Source organism: Pleuronectes platessa, chromosome 5 (assembly GCF_947347685.1).
Source record: "Pleuronectes platessa chromosome 5, fPlePla1.1, whole genome shotgun sequence".
In the NCBI taxonomy this organism is placed as follows: domain Eukaryota; kingdom Metazoa; phylum Chordata; class Actinopteri; order Pleuronectiformes; family Pleuronectidae; genus Pleuronectes; species Pleuronectes platessa.
In genome coordinates this window covers 21591376-21609531 of record NC_070630.1, presented here as the reverse complement: position 1 = coordinate 21609531, position 18156 = coordinate 21591376, and positions in this window count along the sequence as shown.

The following is an 18156-nucleotide window of genomic DNA, read 5'->3' as shown; positions in this document are numbered from 1 at the left end:
TGGATTTTAGATTAACCATTGACTGAAACGGTCACACAGCAAAGGTAAGGACATTTAAATGATTTTAGTTTAGCGAAGTATTTTTCTTCTTCTGAGCTTTCAACTTGTAGGCGTCAAGTTTTGTTCGATTACCAAATGAGAGGCCAAAAACAAACTTATTTGAAATCTTTGATATACCAGATGTTACTATTGTGTGGACATATGGGGAAACACCGAACACAAATCAAATCACGTTACAGAGGAAGGCTATAAGAATTGTCATTCCATCTGGGTACTGTGAACCAGCTAACACCACATATGAGAGAGAACCTGTGGATCCTTCAGATTTCATAAAAACTCAAAAGGTGTTTAGTTTGTCCAGTCTGGGCTACTGAAAAAAACATGGCGGCCTCCATAGAGAGGACCTTTTCTTGATGAAAAATAAACAGCTTTTAAACAAAACGGCCCATATGGGTAAACAAATATTCATACAATTTAGATCAAACACACTAGTGTTATTTCATATTAAATTTCCTCCAATAGATCCCTTCATCTTACACACTGGACCTATAACTACCCGTTTTGGTCTTTCACTCTCTCTATACATATATCTATATAAATATACATTATGTATAGATATATATACATTCTTATGCAAATTTGTTTTACCTATTGCTTTATTGTTTTTTACCAAATGTATGAACCAAGCGGGGGCAACACTGAGAAAAACACACTTTAAAATATTGGGAACTACATTTAAAAATGTTTATCATTAAATCAAAGGCACAACCGAGTTTCTGTTTGCTCTTTGATGAACTCCAAAGCTTGATATAGTCCAGAGCATGAATGTAAGGAAGAAATCATTAGGTCTGAATGTATCCATCTCTCTGAAAAACATGTGAAATCACATAAACACAGTCTTACACAAAATAATGTTGTCTAACTTATTTTCAACTTGTTACTTTCTGAATTGTGTAGAAGTTTGAAATGTGTTTCTGTTGGGCCTTATTTAATTTTTTTTGATAGTTGTGCTCTTAAACTAGCAATTCACCAGAAAGTCATCTCATTTAATGGGAGATATGTTTAAACACTGGAGCTGCTTCACTGACAGTCAACAGGTGACTAACGCTGTGAACCAATGTGGTTTTTATGGGGTAGACATGTTTAGTGTGTATGTGTTTTCAGTAGCTTGAGGTCTAAGGTCAAGCAAACATGTCCCTCTCGTATTACTTCAGTCACATTGGGTCTCGCTGTTGTATTAACCTCATAGATGCAAAGATTTTTGCCCTCCTGTAAAGTGGTCACAGCAATGTCCGGAAATCTTTTTTGAACGTCTCACTCATTTTTCAGTGCAGTGATCAGTGACCTGTCGCATATGTGAATTCATTTGAATTTACTGGAGTGTAGATAATCCTTTGTTCTCTTGTATCCTGCACATACAGATGGATTATGTGACGATGGGAAGCGGAACAGCCCAAAAGATGAGGTGAGTCAGCTGAGACGCTGCGGCCAGACAGATGGGTAAGGGTTGCGAGATGATGAGTCTGGGCGGGGGGGCGGGGGGCAGCAGGGCTGTAAAAGGGTCAGAGGGGGCGAGTTCAAGAGGGCTTACCAGGACCCGTATATGGACTGTGTGGCAGGGGAGGGATGGGGGGTGTTAATGGCAGCCCTCCAGTCATAAAAAGAGGGTGTGTCTGTTTTACGGATGAATGAGCAGGCTGATAAGCTTTGTGAAGGGTCTCAGAGGAGGGCGAGGGGCGAGGGGATAGCAGGGCGACACTGAGGCAGACACTGTTGTCTTTGGCATGTTAAACACACAGGGTGCAGGCAGACAGCTCACTCTGCAGAGCACACAGTGACTCAGGCTGGATGTTGTGATTGGACCTGGAATCAGAGGATCTCAGCTGATTGGAGTTTTGGTGGGGGTCTTTTTTCTCAATGCAGCGTGGAGTTGGGAAAGTTTGGTAACATCTCATACTTGTTGCTGTTTTGAATTCAAGGATGATGCTCAAGAAAGTCAGATTCAAGGTAAGAAAGTTCACCCACTTTTTTTCACTGTAAAGCTCATTCGCTTTTCCTGCATGTATTCTGTACTAATGCGATTATAATATTTCAAACGGTCTTGTGTTATAGACACATTCAGCTTGATGACTGTCCACAGGCTATCACTTTATATAGTGTACTTTCTGTAGAAATCCTCTTTAGAGTCAGTCGGATCAAAGTCACACTATTCAGGTCTAACATGTGGAGGTGCCTAAGAGTTTATGATGTGACATTGTCATAGAAAAAACCTTCATCTTGTTGCTCTCAGTCTTAAGATACCACAGTGATCCAGCCAGTATCAGCTTCATGAATCTTTTCCTGTGGATGCTCTAAACTCCTAATGGTTCCTTCCTGAGGACACTCGTCTGTCTCACAGGATGTGTTCTGTACTTTTTCCAAATGATTTGAAAGATAAAAAAAAAAGAAGAAGAACCATCAAAATCAATCAAACTAAAACCCCATTGGCTGACTTGTGATCTGCTGAAAGTAAATATGAAAGAGACAACAGAGGAAAACCCCCATGATGGAATAAACAGTAAGAAACAGGTTACTTATCCAATCTGTGTAACCACTTTACCCATGTTAAAAAAGACTTAATCCACCCGTAATCCACAAGCTTTGTGTCGCATCCTCCTTAAAAAAAAAACTACAGTGAGCGAGTGAACAAAGCTCTGCTGGGCCTCTGTTGGATTTCCCTCATCCGCAGCGTTTGCCTGCAGTTCAAAGAGAAAAGCTGCTGCCTGCTGCTCAGGCTGTGTGGTGACACTGAGATGATAATTACAGCACAGGGACAGCAGCAGAGAAGCTGCAGCTCCTGCTTCTCACCATCCTTAAATACGGCTGTAAAAGATTTACTATTATCACTAAAGTGGCTCTGGAACAAGAGACACGGCAACAGCTCCCGACATTTAAAATGATTTCATTGAAATATGACGCATTCTTGTAAGTAACTCATATTTTCTTCTATATTCCCATGTACTGCCTTTTTACATTTAGTATAGTAACTACTTATTTAAGTTTCTGTATTTGCACACCTTTTAACCTTTTTCATGTGCTTGTTCCACAACATTATAAAACATACACGTATTATTAAATTTAATCAAAATCATCAAAGTCTCTTAAATTGTGTTTTGTTGGGTGGCTTCACTTTGTGGCTACCCTCGCTTTTGTTCGTTTTACCTAATGCTAACAGTTTTGTTTTAACTCTCACTGTATTCTTTGGATTCAAAGCATTTAGTCTGGACACTAGAAAGTAGAAGCTGGCTACTGATGTCCAGCATTGACTTGTGTGTAAAGAACAAAATACACAGATGGACTAGTCTCTGTAGGGGGTGGGGCGGGGACACAGCATGCGGCGCTCACATCAGGGGGACGTGTGACACACCATTATTTGGTGTTACAGTTTTACACAATTGTTAACACACGTTTTTCAAAACAATAAGGGCTTTCTCAAAACTGCACACAGACAACTGAAAACCTCACACACAAAATGCTAAACCTGACACTCCCTTTGCAAGATGACTCTTTGCCATCAAATCACTTAACTTTTCACAAAATGGAACTCGTGTTTTCATTTGGTACACACAACCATATTTTCAAATGACACACACATACCATTTATTGAGTACAAACAACTAAGCATTTGCTTGCACACCACCAAGCATTTACAGCACACTGAAGTGCAAAATTGAAAACACAATCATCAAAATGGAACACACCATATGAATGACAATGACTCTGGAGAATGAGCCATTTCTCCTTTTGAAAATGTCTCAGTGTAGGCCTACTTTTTTCATAGTCAAACATAAAACAGCACACAAATATGCAGCATTAAAAGGTTTATATTGGTACACACAGAGAACAGTAAAGTACTGTAAACCGGCCTGCTCAACCCCCCCCCCCCCTTCACAAAAATTACCCCTAGGTGGGCATGACGGTGCAACATCCCATGGTGATTCATTGCAGCACACAGTGTGATGTTCCCACCACGCTGGCCAGGGACCTCAACATTGGCCCGCTGACCAATGACATTTCTGCCCCGTCGCCTCCTCTTCACCAGGTTGAATCCCACCTCATCAATAAAGATGTACTGGTACATCACATGAGCTGTGTCATACTCCTGGATCCACTGACACAGACAGCATGAGAATGCAAGTTACAGTATGGACACAGAGAGGTCAACACAGTGGGCTACAGTGAGACACTGTAGAAAAAGGAACAATATTGGATTACAGGTACAATACATGCATGTGTCAGTGCTGAATGTTGGTACTTACAAGAAAAAGCTCTCGCCGTAACTCCTTGATGGCTGTGTTCCGTTCTAATGGGACCCTGAACACTTGTTTCATCCACATGGCATTCCTATGAAGAATACGCTCCAATGTAGAGATGCTGACGGTCTGGACGTTTCTAAATGTACCATGGTCAGCCAGGATCCTAGATTTTATTTGTTTGAGTGTGATAGAGTTGTTCTCACGAACCATATCTACAATTTCAGTCTCCTGTTGGGCTGTGTAAATGCGTTGAAATTGCTCAACAGACCTGAATGTGTAGAGATTTGATTATTTGTGTGTTGTAGGTTGTTGCTTTGAGATTTTACTTGAGAAGTGTGTGCAACAACTGAACATTGTGTGTAGTGTTTTGACAACAAGGTGATGTGTAATTGACATCAGAGTGTAAAGAAGGAAAGTCAGAGTCTAATGCTGATAAGGGAGTGTGAAGTAGTGCCAAATTGGGTCGAGCGATTGGTACATGAAGTGAAGGTTGTGCAAATTGTGCCGAATTTTTGCTTTTTGTGTACAACTGAGAAAAACTGTAATGTAAGGAGCCTGATAGCACACGGTTGCTGATGTCCTGTAAGTTAAGTCAAATGATGCAGGATAGAGTAGGTGGGACTGATCAAAGTTTCATTCATAAGCTGAAGTCGTCTACTTCCTACAACCCTCACCTGTTACTGCAGCTGCTCCTGTCATCCTCTCAGAGGTGACACTTTTCCCAGGCAGTGTGTCAACAGCAGCGAGAAGCAGAGGGACACAAGTGAGAGTGAGAGAGGCCAAGTAAACACTAATTGTGAGAGAAAGGAGGAGAGAGTGATAGAAAGGTTGTAAGAGTGAATATATACTGTACACTCCAAAAAATGATCATGCCTAAAACGGTGACTTTATGTATTTCAATGACATATTAAATTGTGTTAAATGTTTATTTTTTACACAAACAATGACCAAGTTATTTGATGTATTCAATCTAACTCAACATGATAGACAACACTTCACCAAGTGTGACTCTTTAGTCTTTACATTGAACTTATTCAATAAAGTTACCTAGAAATTTAATTTGTGATGAACATACATAAAATTAGGATTATTTTTCTGAGCGTATATCAGACTTGACAATTTTTTTTAATTTATAATTATAGTTGCACTTTCTATAGGTTTAGGTCCAGAGTTTAAAAAAAAAGGAAAATATTAACAAAGACAAATATTAACTTGGAACATACTATAAACTATTATTTACTAACCTTTACTGGAAACTCATGCAGTTGCATCAGTATATTGTCAATTTATTATCAATAAAGAGCAAAGTATATGTCAGAAAGTTTTGCGGCCTCACAGAGGATATTGGATGAATTCTGTATGTGTCTGTGGAATTTCCTGTGACTGACGATCAAACTGTCCTCAGCAGCTTTTTGTTTGGATCTCTCCTCACACGGCTCTGCTACATTCTGTCTGCAAACCTACGAAGCAGCAGCTTCTCTTTGACAGCCACAGTTACTTCAGGGATTTCAGAGCAATTGCAATTGAAGGTTTTGAATAATGGGATGTGCTCAATCGATTATTTTTTGTAATTTGGAATAATACTATGAGATGACATTCCAATTTCGGTAAATGAAAACTTTTCTTCCACTTGACGGGAAAAAGAGGGAACTTATCAACTGAAGTCAATGAAATGTAACAGACAGACAGGGCATGAATTCACAAATATATTAAAGGTTAAAAAATGTCATCAATCACCTAATGCACAAGCTGAAGAACTGGATGCAGGTGACAGTAATGGTCATTTTTAGCCGATTTGGGACAATCATGAACTTCAATTTTTAAACAGTGATTTATCTCCAAATACGTAGATAAAAATTTTACTATGCTAAATTAGAAAGAAACAGAACAAATAACATTAAATCAGCGAAACCTGTTTAATTATAACTATGAACTTGTTAACACGACAACATTCGCATTCAGCTGAAATAGCCACCATGTTTAACCAACGCTTTGTTAAACTAGCATCTCCGCTTAGTTAAGCTAAGAAATTTAATAGTGGGACATATTAAATAATACATTTTTCTGTTCCTCATTTATCTTTATATAAAGTTTTTTGAAAATGACATGTTCCAGAATAAAATAAAAATGTAGTGTTAATTTGCACAAAACTAAGTCACAATTTTTCTGTCTACATGAAAACGATAACATTTTTGCAGTGAACAAACTCTGGCGGCCCTTTTTGATCAGATTCAGTCACTGTTGGCATCAAAATTGTGTTTATTACCAGAGCTCTGACACCCAGAAGGCAGAGGGAGAGGAGGCAGAGCACTAATCATTGCAGTACTGATCAATTTAATCTCTCTTCTTCATAACCATCATGCATAATTATAACTCAATAATATGTGTAAAGCTGCTGCCTCTAATTTCTCCTGTGGGCCATGAAGCAGCATGCGTCAGCTGCACTAGATGGCGCTAGTGTTTTGTTTTTCAACTGTTTCCTGGCTCAGACGCAGACTGATAAAGAAATGATGCCTGAAGCTAAACTCTCAGTAATCCTTTGGAACACCAAGACTCCCAGACATGTTGTCTATTATTAAAACACTGCTGGCCATTGTCGGAGACAGGAACAACATTTCAGCGCTGAAAGACAGAGCATGACATGAAGCTTGACGTGGAAGTTATTGTAGGAATACTCGGTCACTCAGCAGTAGTGTTGTTCAATAAAACAAAGCCGCAGCTTCCTTCAGTACGGCCCCGGGCTGAGGGGGCAACACGTGGGAGTCTGATCCACCACCCGTCAACTGCAAATACATCCTGGCAAAAAATGATGACCCATTTCCTTCAAGTCTTCACAGAACATTCCTCCCCCTTTGCCGGCCATGAATCGCTTGGTAATTGAATTTTCCAGCCCGGTCGACAGTATCAGAGGCGCGCAGAGACGTCCAAGCTTTTTGTTCACTGAGTGAGTTACTCCAATCATCTCAAAGGATCAAGTCAGTGCCCATCGAGGCCTTTGATGTTCATAATGAGCGCTTCCCTCATTTCAGCCCTGCAGCGCTCTACTGTATGTTTCTATAAAGGCGTTAGGATTTGAAGGGGTGCGTGGGTGCTGCTGTGGTGCAGGGGGAGAGAGGGGAGCCGAACCAAATGTGCTTTTCATTAAAGATGAAAGCAGGGAGAGCTTTTACTGTTTCAGACGTCGGTTTATGCTAAGTGTGAGGGTGTGTGTATGTGTGTATAGACATAAAAGAGAAGTTTACCTTTGACCCCCCAGGGATTTGTTGTTACCTGAGGGCACGGAAGTGGTGAGCAGAGGAGGCTCAGTGCCACATCGGCTAACATTTGTCTTTTCCAGACAGCCGCTCAAAAGGAAATTGAAGGTCTTCATTGCACGCTTCACTGCATTCATCTTAAAGCTGCTCAATCATGCACATATTCAGCTCACAGAGAGAAGTTTACATTCCCGGCATCTGTGGATAGAAATCCAACTGGTTACATCAGTCAGACGTGCGTTAACGTTCCAGTTACAGATATTACTAATAGATTAAATGTCTACTGTGATCGATGTGGCTTGTTGTGACTCAGTTTGGTCAAAGGGGAATCTGTGGAAATTTGTCCAGTAGTAGCGCCATAGAGCAACGTTTTCATTTGTAGTTTCCTGTTATGTTTGCATTGGATGAAGGTGGATTCAACTGCATTGCTTGAGCATAAAGTGAGACATACTCATGTCACTGACTTCATGCTATTCTGGCAAAGAAGCTTAGCGATGTGCCCACAGAGGCAGGGAGTAAGAAGTGTGCTGGCTAACACACATGGATGTAAATAATTAGGGACTTGGATTTTTTTTAACTGGCCTTGTAAACGTTTCATGAGGAATTACATTTTCCCATGGACAGTATGTAACACTTTCCTTGAATAAAGCCAATATATTCTGGATACAGACGAAGCCATCGGGGGATAGATCCATGCTTTCTACAGTAGATTGCAGCTCAAGGTGCAATGTTCTGTCTGACTCTGACCGAACCCGAGAGAAACCTTTTTTAGTCCAAGCTGGTCGGGTCAGATGGGTTCGGGTATCCTGACTCTAACAAGCTCAACCAATCTTGAGTCAGTCTCTGCAGTCAATCATGACATTTGTGCCATTTTTATAGCATCAAATAATTAAAACAAAACTGACTGGAAAAAATTGCGCTTGATCATTAAAGTGACAAGTATAAACAACCTAAAATGACAGAAAACCTTTGAGAAAGAGGAATTTGATGTGTATTTCTACTTTATATTTTAGGCCCCGGGCCCTTCCACTAACACTTTGGAGCTAGGGTTTACTGCAGACAGCCACCAGGGGGCAATCGAGAATCTTTGGCTTCACTTTTTGGGAGCTGTCATGTCGTCTATCTTTTAATACATATGCAACGTGTTTGTTATATGTAAAATCATTTTGAGCAAACATGAAGTAAGCATCAACAGAATTTTTGATTTGTCCATAGGGAACCTTTAAGATTTCAGGATGTGTTAAATGAACTCGAGGCTAAATGTGAAATGCATTGAATCATATGGGAATGACAGCCCACACTTAACACTGTTACACACTCATTTTGTTTGAAGCTTTGAGGTCCTTGTTGTTGTGGTTTTATTTATGTTTTCTTCTAACTGCTTCATAAATTTTATATCAAGTGGGCAGGGTTTTGTTTTTAGTAAAATAGGTCCAATAAACAAATCGTATGCTCTGTGTTGAGCATCAAACAGAAACACTCACTAACAACAATAAGTTAGCGAATAGACTATAAAACTAGTGTATGGATAAAAAATAGTTTCCAAGTGAATCCATTCACTAGTTAGTCTTTTTCGGTAAAACTTAGAGAAGGTGATCTCAACATGAAATATAACTAAGACGTTGACAAAGACAGCAGTGACGCTAGACAATATATGGACAGCACAATATCACATAAAGTAACTTGAACAGCACGGAGTGAACTTTAAACACAGTAAATACTGGATTTGTGTTCATCAGCTCCTGACCTACATCCACGTGTCCTTATTGCGTATCGCTGCTTAGACGTGATTGGCTGATTGGATAATTGGATGAATAAGCACGTGTGCTGTCGTGCACCTGCAGAGAAACACGGACTAGGATATTTACAGCCAACACACATGTCTGGAAGAAAAGGAGTACACAACCATGCAACTGGAAAAACTGAAGCAGTGACAGCCCTTCAGCTCAAGATGCGCTGTTGTAGCTGAGCACTTGAATCTGTGAGAAGGTGGTCACGGTGGGAGGCAGAGCTTGCTTCTTAAGTGGTGATTAACACTCCTATATGCTCATGTACGTCCGCAGTGACGATTTAAATAAACACATTGAACATGTTGGGCCTGGTTCAGTTTGGGATCTTCTTCTCTATAACAGCTGTGTGATCTAGGCTGACAGATGAGTGTGCTTCATATAAATCATGTTAATTCCCACCCAGGCTCACAGGAATGTGAGGCATGTGCCTTTTGTCATACAACTAAAAATCAAGCTTTTCCAGATCAGGACATGTGTATTCACACATTAAAGTGAACGCAGCGGTTTCACCAGGAATTCAGGCTCATTGATTTCACAGTGAGGAGTGCCTGGACATTTGCATCATATTTATTTTCACATAAATCTATAAATGTTCTCTGTCGACAACAATCATTGAACACAAACTATAACAGATTTTCATGATGTCAGTTTGCCAAGTCACAACTTAATCTACTAAAGCTGCAGTGAGAATGAAACAATGCATAATGCCAAATTTTCGTCCATGTAATCCCTCATTTCTCTCACCTAATCAGCCCCCTACTGTCTCTGGGTCCAGGATTGTGGCAATGTTCTTTACAATTGTTTGTTTGATTCATGTATCTATCTGTGTTAATTCACATTTTTTCGAATGTGTCCACAAAACTCTGGATGTGGATTTGTCAGTTTAAAAAAAATATAGTCATGCACAAGGCCTCTGTAGACAATGTCCAGTACACGTTAGAGAATGGCGTTCAGATTAAGCTGCTTAGGCCCGACAGAATCAACGTCTGTTCCCCTCACTGTATGCTCAGCGCTCAGCGAGTCTGGTTTAAGGTTAACTTGAGCAACACAGGATTTCTTTATCCAGAAGAATGAGGGCCTTGTGCACTGTAACCGTGTTGGGGCGAGGCTGACCGGACAGGAAAACTGGGAGAGAGAGAGAGGTCCATGTGTTCAAGCAGTGTGTGTGTGTGTGTGTGTGTGTGTGTGTGACTGAGTGAATAACGCCAAAAGAGAGAGAGAGAGAGAGAGAGAGAGAGAGAGAGAGAGAGAGAGAGAGAGAGAGAGAGAGAGAGAGAGAGACCAATTGGAGAGTGAAGAGATGGAGTGAGAGGGAGGGGACCAGCAGCAGCCAGACAGTGTGTGTCAGCAGTGTCGACCACATGGCTTTAGCAAAGTGTGTGTTATGACCGTGAGGGACATAAAGAGAGTGTGTGAGGTGTCAGAAGAGAGAGGGGAGGGGGGGGGGGGGACACACAGAGGAAGCCACTACTTTGGATGTCAGTCAGAGATTTGTGTCTTTCCATGTGTTTTTGATCTGTGACACGAGCAGTGCCGTCCCGTCTTCATGAGCAGCAGTGGTGTGTTTGTGTCTTCCTGTGGTGTTACTGGGCCCTCCCACCACACACACCCACCACTCAGCCAGGTACAGTGGAAGTTTCACACTTGGGTGATACAAGGCCTTTGCCAGACTGGTAGTTTTCAAAATACTGCGGTTATGTGTGTATTTGTGTGTGAGTTCATGCTTTGTGTATTTCTATTAGTTAACAAAGTCAAATTTGAATTTAAGTTATTATTGGCAAATTCTATTTGTGTCTATAGAAGCTCCTCAAAATGTGCACAGTGCTGTGGTGGTTAGCATCGTTTCCCAAAAGCAAGAATGCTCCCAGTTCGACTCCCAGCCCGGGTCTGTGTGTGTGGAGTTTGCATGTTGTCTATGTGGGTTTCTTTGTGCACTCCAGCTTCCTCCCACATTCCTAACCCATGCAGATTGGGGTTAGGTTAATTGCAGACTGTGAGTGTGTTTAGTTGTTTGTCTCTCTATGTTGGCCCTGCATGCATATACCTCTCACCTAATGTCAGTGGGGATTGGCTCCGGACCCCTGTGATGAGCGCGATAGATAATGGATGGATGTGTTTTTCCCTGTGGGACCTCTGTGTTGTTTTCTCCTTCTGAGGTTCATCGTGTCTCACGTTTATCAGCAGCACAGACACAACAGTCCAGGCTGAGCTTGTCAGGTGCAGGAGTCTCAGACAGTTGTTTACCTTGAAAGAGTTTGTGTCTATTCCACTGAGAATGATCTCCTGCCTCAGCAGCTCCTCTCAGCGCTACAGAGCCTCTTATTGCCTATAAACTCATTGTTTGTTTTGGTGCCCACAGCTTGACCAGTGTGCCAGAAACATCAGGATGTTTTAAACATTAACAACTAGCATGCACAGTGGAGCATATAACAGCTAATGATACAGAAATGTTTGTCAGGAGTGGGTAGAGACCAAAACAGAGGCAAAAATAGAGGGGTCGCTAATGTTGCTTTGTGTCTGCTGGATGTGTAAATATACCATAATTCACCATAATAGAAAAAGATAATAATACATCTACCTCCAAGTACATTTCATTATTTATGCCTTGAGTGTATGTTTTGTAATTCTACTGACTACAGATTACTGTGAATAATGCCACTGTAAATACCTAATCATATTGTGATACTAATTTCCTACTGTCTTGAGTAATTATAGTTTTTGAGACTAGAGGACATTTGAGGAGAACAGCAAATCATGTTTCTGTGAGAGGCAGTGCCCTCTCAAATGCCACGTTAGTGAGTCGGTCCACCCCCCCCCCCCCCCTCCCCCCGAAACACAGGCTGCTTTATGGGTACAGAGAGAGAGAGAGAGAGAGAGAGAGAGAGAGAGAGAGAGAGAGAGAGAGAGAGAGAGAGAGAACGCCTGCACAGAGTTCCCAGACTGCAGCAACTCTCCAGCCAATGATAATAATTCCTTTGTTACGTGAACTCATTCTGTTCAGGGCCCAATCAGGCCAGCACAGAGGCACTCTATCTACTCCCCTCATCAACCTCACCCCATCACCCCCTCACCCAACATCTCTCCGGTCCCACTCTCGTACTGTGATTGGCTCTGAATGCCTCCTCTGCGTTCTGGCTGCTCCACTCCTGCTGGTAGCGATACTGGTGACCTTCTGGTGAAACATCTTGATTTTGTTTTCCCTGGATATTCACCAGCAGAGGACTGTTATATGCTTACGATGTCAGTGGCTCCCGGCTGCTCAGTTTATGACCCGTGGGAGATGAATGAATTTAATGTGGAAAAATGAGCAGATGCTGGCAGTTATCGGTTGTAAAAGTGGAGCAGGAGACAGAGCATCATTACATGAAGCCAATTTGCCTCATAAAACATCAGATTATTTGTCAGTCGTGTGAAACTGTTCGAGTGGTAATTGACCTCCGTGTGGTAACTGGAGAGGATGGGTACTACAGATGTGGTTGTGCTCATTTATTTTACATGTCACTAATTGAGTGTAGGGAGGCTTTATGAAAGGTTCATATTTGCAATGAGCTGCAGAATTAAAAACGACTGCACAGAAGGGGATCCTTAAAACTTTATTTAAAATACACACTGAAGAGATGGAGGTTCTGTAATGAAGGAAACAAAACGGTCTTGACTAATTCAATTTCAGATTGTAATAATGATGATATTTGAAATATTCCCCCAAAAATCTGAATGGAGTCTTCTTTACAACCTTCTGATGACTCCCATGAATAAGTTAAGCTGATTGGTTTTATTGGGATGAATTATAATTAAAGGGTTAGGGTTAGTAATCCCGATGAAATGTTAAACATGTCATAGGGCCAAACTCTTGTCAAATTAATGTTGCCCTGCTTTGAAAACCTTTGACAGACTGAAATGTATAGTTGAAGATGTGAAAATCATAATGTGACATCTATCACTATAATTATTGATACTTTACTTTATTGAAATACATTTTAATCTTGTTATAGTTCTTGGCCATATCGTCCAGCTCTAATCAGCAGTGGCTCAGTTGTACCTGTGTTATGTAAGATATGGCTCGTAGTGACTAGCTCACCGACTCCCTAGCACCTTTCAGCTCACTGGTTTTGGTTTTACAGGCCACAGCTTTACTGGTCTTGTTTGGTGTCACCATTCTCATTAGTGTCGTTCACAGCAGCAACAGGGCGCTGGCTTCAGGAAACACAAACTCTTTGTACACTCGCTGGCAAGCAGCAAACAGCAGGCACACACAGTTAACAACCAGTGAATGTAGTGGAGCATTTAGCAGCTGAAGAGCCACACATGTTTCCAAAGAGTTGATGAAGGTCGGAGCCACAGGAGAGTGAATGTTGGACTTACATTCATCAAACATGATTCCAAATATTTGATAATATCACTAACATGTAATCTTTAACAGCTTTTTCCACTTCCACTGTTTATTTCTGTCTGATCTCTACATTAAACTTGATAATGAGAACGGAGAGAGCACATATCTCCACCAAGGTCCAACAGTTCCCTGTCGAAACAACATTTAAATTCACTTGATCTAGATTCTCATATATATCAGTCCCCTAAAAATGTTCATCAAGATCCATGAATTATTCCATGAAAAATGCCCCCAAAAATTGTGATAAAAGGTTATTGTTGATGTATTGTTAATGAAAGTGTTTGATGAAAAAAAACCTCACTGCACTCTGCTCCTCACACAAACAGCCTTGCAGTGTACTGTCTGCTGCCACACACACACACACACACACACACACACACACACACACACACACACACACACACACACACACACACACACACACACACAAAGGCAGCCAATCAGAATGCATATCTTCTGCAGACTGGGATATGACCTCTGCAGATATTTCCCCCCAATATTCTTTCCTCCTCTATCATTTCCTCCCTTCATGTTGTTTCTTTTTGATCTGCAGAATGCCTTAAGGCCAGAGATTCAGCCCCAAACAAAGACTGAACCATTATCAGACCGCTCACCTCACCTCACCTCACCTCACCCCACCTCACCTCACCTCACCTCACCTCACCTGGTTTGGGGCTGCAAATAACTTCATATACCCTGCAGTTAGTTGCAGCATCTAACCGTCTGTGAGGAAGATACTGCAGTCATATATATATACACAAAAAAACACACATCCCATCCCAGTGTTTTGCCCCAGGAGGGGTTGCCATGGTAACTAAGGATTTGGCAGAGACAGTAGTCTGGTAAGGGATGAGATGGTGATTAAGCTGCTGCTTCTCATCTTCACCAGGCCAACAGACAAACACACAGCTTGAAACTCTGTTGGGCAAATATGGTGTGGACAACATATGGTGTTGACAACATATTAATTTGAATTTGAAAATATGTAATATATTAGATAAATATAGTATTAATTAAGATATTGCTGCACATAAAATGTATGTAGCAGGACATGCTGAGACGAACATTTAAAAAAATATGTCTGTAAATCTGATATTTACTGCAAAACATCCTGTATAAGTAAGACTTTTAAAGAATGGGTATTCATCAGATGAAAATGAGGCAAACATGTGTAAACGCATCATATATTTTGACTTTTCCATTTCTCTATTCAAAGCTCACTTTTGCAGAAATCTTCTTGCAGTTCTCTGTACAGCTCAGCTCCACAGCTAATGTCACATCTCTGGATCAACTCCTGAACAGAACACAACATCTGTCTCTCAGCAGTGACGCTTTGTCGCTCAGAACTGAGGGACCTAAAATCTTGTTAACAGCAGGTGGCATTACAATACAAACCAATCTTTTTATTTGAAATAAATCACTTTATTTATTTATTTGGCATTAACTAAGATTTCATTAAGAATAAATAAAAGTCATATAGTTATGTAGTCCAAAACTATACATACCTCTATAGCATATCTGCTGATGAAGACATGAAGCTCTGTTAACTAGTCAGTCCAGTCTTCTGCATCGGATCACACATTCTGATCAATATTGTTCTCTGCCCTGCAATACACCGGGGGAAAGATTTATGTTTATTTTTTGCATATCTGATCCATCCCTGACAATCATCTGCAGATGTGTGCAGACGTCCAGTATAACTGCGTAACCCTCCACCTCCACCTCCATGAGGAGAAGAACTCCTCTGTGGAGCTGAGGAATGCAAAGAAGGGCCAAAAACTACTGTCCCGCACAGAGATGAGGATTTGACCTCACCTCGCTCCTTTCCCCCTCACCTGGCAGCCACAAGTCTTTTTTACGTGGATTGAAATATGAAGTCAGTGTTGTGCAATGTGCATTGAGCGAGCGCTTTACAAAAGATCTCACATGAGAGAAAGTGTTGAATACAGACAGTGTGTGAATTCACTGGTGATATTATACATGTTTTCCAGAGAAGGAAGCACAGTAAGTGTTTCCAGTGTTTCTGCTGGTTGTCCTCAGTGTAATGAGGCTGAATGACTGGACAACACATGGAGGTAACAGAGGGCTCATTGGCTGCCTATGAGCATGTCTGCTCCTTGGATCAGATTCCATGACTCAAAGGGATATCCCACGCTGCCTCCAGCCTCTCTCCATTTCCCTTCCCTCCCCACCACTGCCTCCCACTCCCCGTCACTCCCTTCTCTTATAGTTCCCCACCAACAATGTTCACTCCAAAAATGCGACTGTGCTGGGAGCAATTTGGACGTATGAAAATATGGACACAGGATGGATTTTTGAAGCTTAACTTTGATTGAACTGGAGGCATCAAACTGCAGAGAAGAGAGAGGGGAGGGTGAGTGACAGTGTGTGTTTGTGTGTTTGTGTGTGTGTGTGTGTGTGTGTGTGCGCGTATCCCATTAACGTTAAAGGATTAGTTCATAGAAAAAACAATATTCAATCATTATCTACCCACCACTTGGATGACACCACACTAGCAGAATGGAGGCATTTTATGTTTTCTTTCAGTGTTTTTTTTTTCATCTGAAGAAGGGGTCCCCCATTTAATTCAGTTGTATTGGATTTGACTGCAACACTGTTTACCTCTGAGACTCCAGAAGTGTCTTTGTGGTGATTGTTCAACGGCATAGTGGTGAGTAGATAATTAGTGAATATCCATTTTTCGGTGAACCATCCCTTTAATGCTGCATCTTCAGGAGAGAATAGTTAAACATTATGTTTTTTGAGACAAATTTAAATAAAAATAAAAACAGTTTAAAAGTTCTTTGTACTATTCTTAAATATTTTCTTTCATGAAAAAATATAAAATTCATTTTTTCTACTGTAATTCTATTTTAGGCTGGTCTGAAATCTTGGCTGCGTAAAACACCTTCCTTACCACCTGAATGGATTGAAAATGTCCCATTACCTCATTCAATAACTGGTAGTGAGTAAGCACTGGCCCCATATGTACTGGTCTATTCCTTATACCTACAAACACATGTTCCTCCTCTCTGGCGTGTAGTGGTCCTGCAGTGTATGTGAGTCGTGGTGTGGGTCCTTCAGTCCTGGACGCAGCAGCCGGCCAGTAGCGTTCCCGCTCCTCCTCCAGAGGATTACTGCTGTTGAAAGAGTCTCTTTGTACCACCAGGCTGGAATGCCTGTCCAGCTCCACGCCTTTGGGAAACACTGAGCCAAAAGTCAACGGAACCACTGAGCAATGGAATCCCCCACCCCACACTTTCCCTGTCCAGTCCCCCTGCTCCAGAGCTATTGTGGATGTGACACCTGGCGTTCACACGTGCATTTACCACTTTATTCCAGTGTATCATCTTCATTACTTTATGAGGGCTTTGAGGCAAAACAACAAGCACAAGAGGGTTTGTGCTGGTTCATCACTGGGAAGACAATGTTTCTATATTTCACCCAAAGTATAGAACAAATTGAGAAACAGAGCAGTGGTGCTGCTGGGATGATTTGAACTCTGATCTGAACAGAACGCTGATAAAAAATGTATCACCTCGTGAGACTTTAAAGCTGCATTGATCCGTGTTCTGTCCACTATGAGGAGTAATGTGTCCAATATATAAGCAGTCAGTTAGACCCATGTTTGTGTCCAGCTTAGCTTTGTTTTGTGCTTCACTATAATGAATGATAAATGGACTATATTTTAAAGAGCTTTTTTCTAGGATGAGTCAACCACTCCAAGTAATTTACTGTACAAGTCATATTCACGTTTCAAACATCTTGTCCAAGGGCACTTCGGACTGGAAACTTCAGGGATCAACCTCCTGAGTCACAGCAGCTCGCTGACTCCCCAGCTGTTTGGTGCTGGGGCTGAAAATGACGTTAGTGAAATTTGCCAAATTTAAGCAAAACAGTAAAGTTGTCGCTGTTAAAGCCAAAACAATCAAACCATCAGAGCTGCTAGTGCTGAGGGGGAAACTGAGGCCTGGTAGTAAGATTCACCTTCACATTACATACAGTTATTTTATCAAACGTTCATATTCAATTATAAAAACGTTTGATTTATGCAGCTTTGAGTTCTCATAATCTGACCTTCTGGATGACATACCTTGGGACCATTAGAGGAAACACTTCTTTGAACATGTCGGAATCAGATTCGGGAATAAAATCTGTGGATTATGATTTAAACTGGACAAAGAAAAGAGTTTACAGTGATTTTTCAGAGTTCCCTGAAAATCCCAAATCTCAGTCTGTTGGTTTATCATCAGCTTTTTTTGGGACGCTGACAAACTATTCATGCAACTCATATCATCACTGATAATATTTGCCTGCTGTGACTAACCATGTTTTGAATCTGGTCGTGTTTCTCGTCACCGTCATTCTTATCACCATATTATTAGTCCTTGGCTCTCGGGCCTTGGTTGGCGCAGCAGCACACTTAC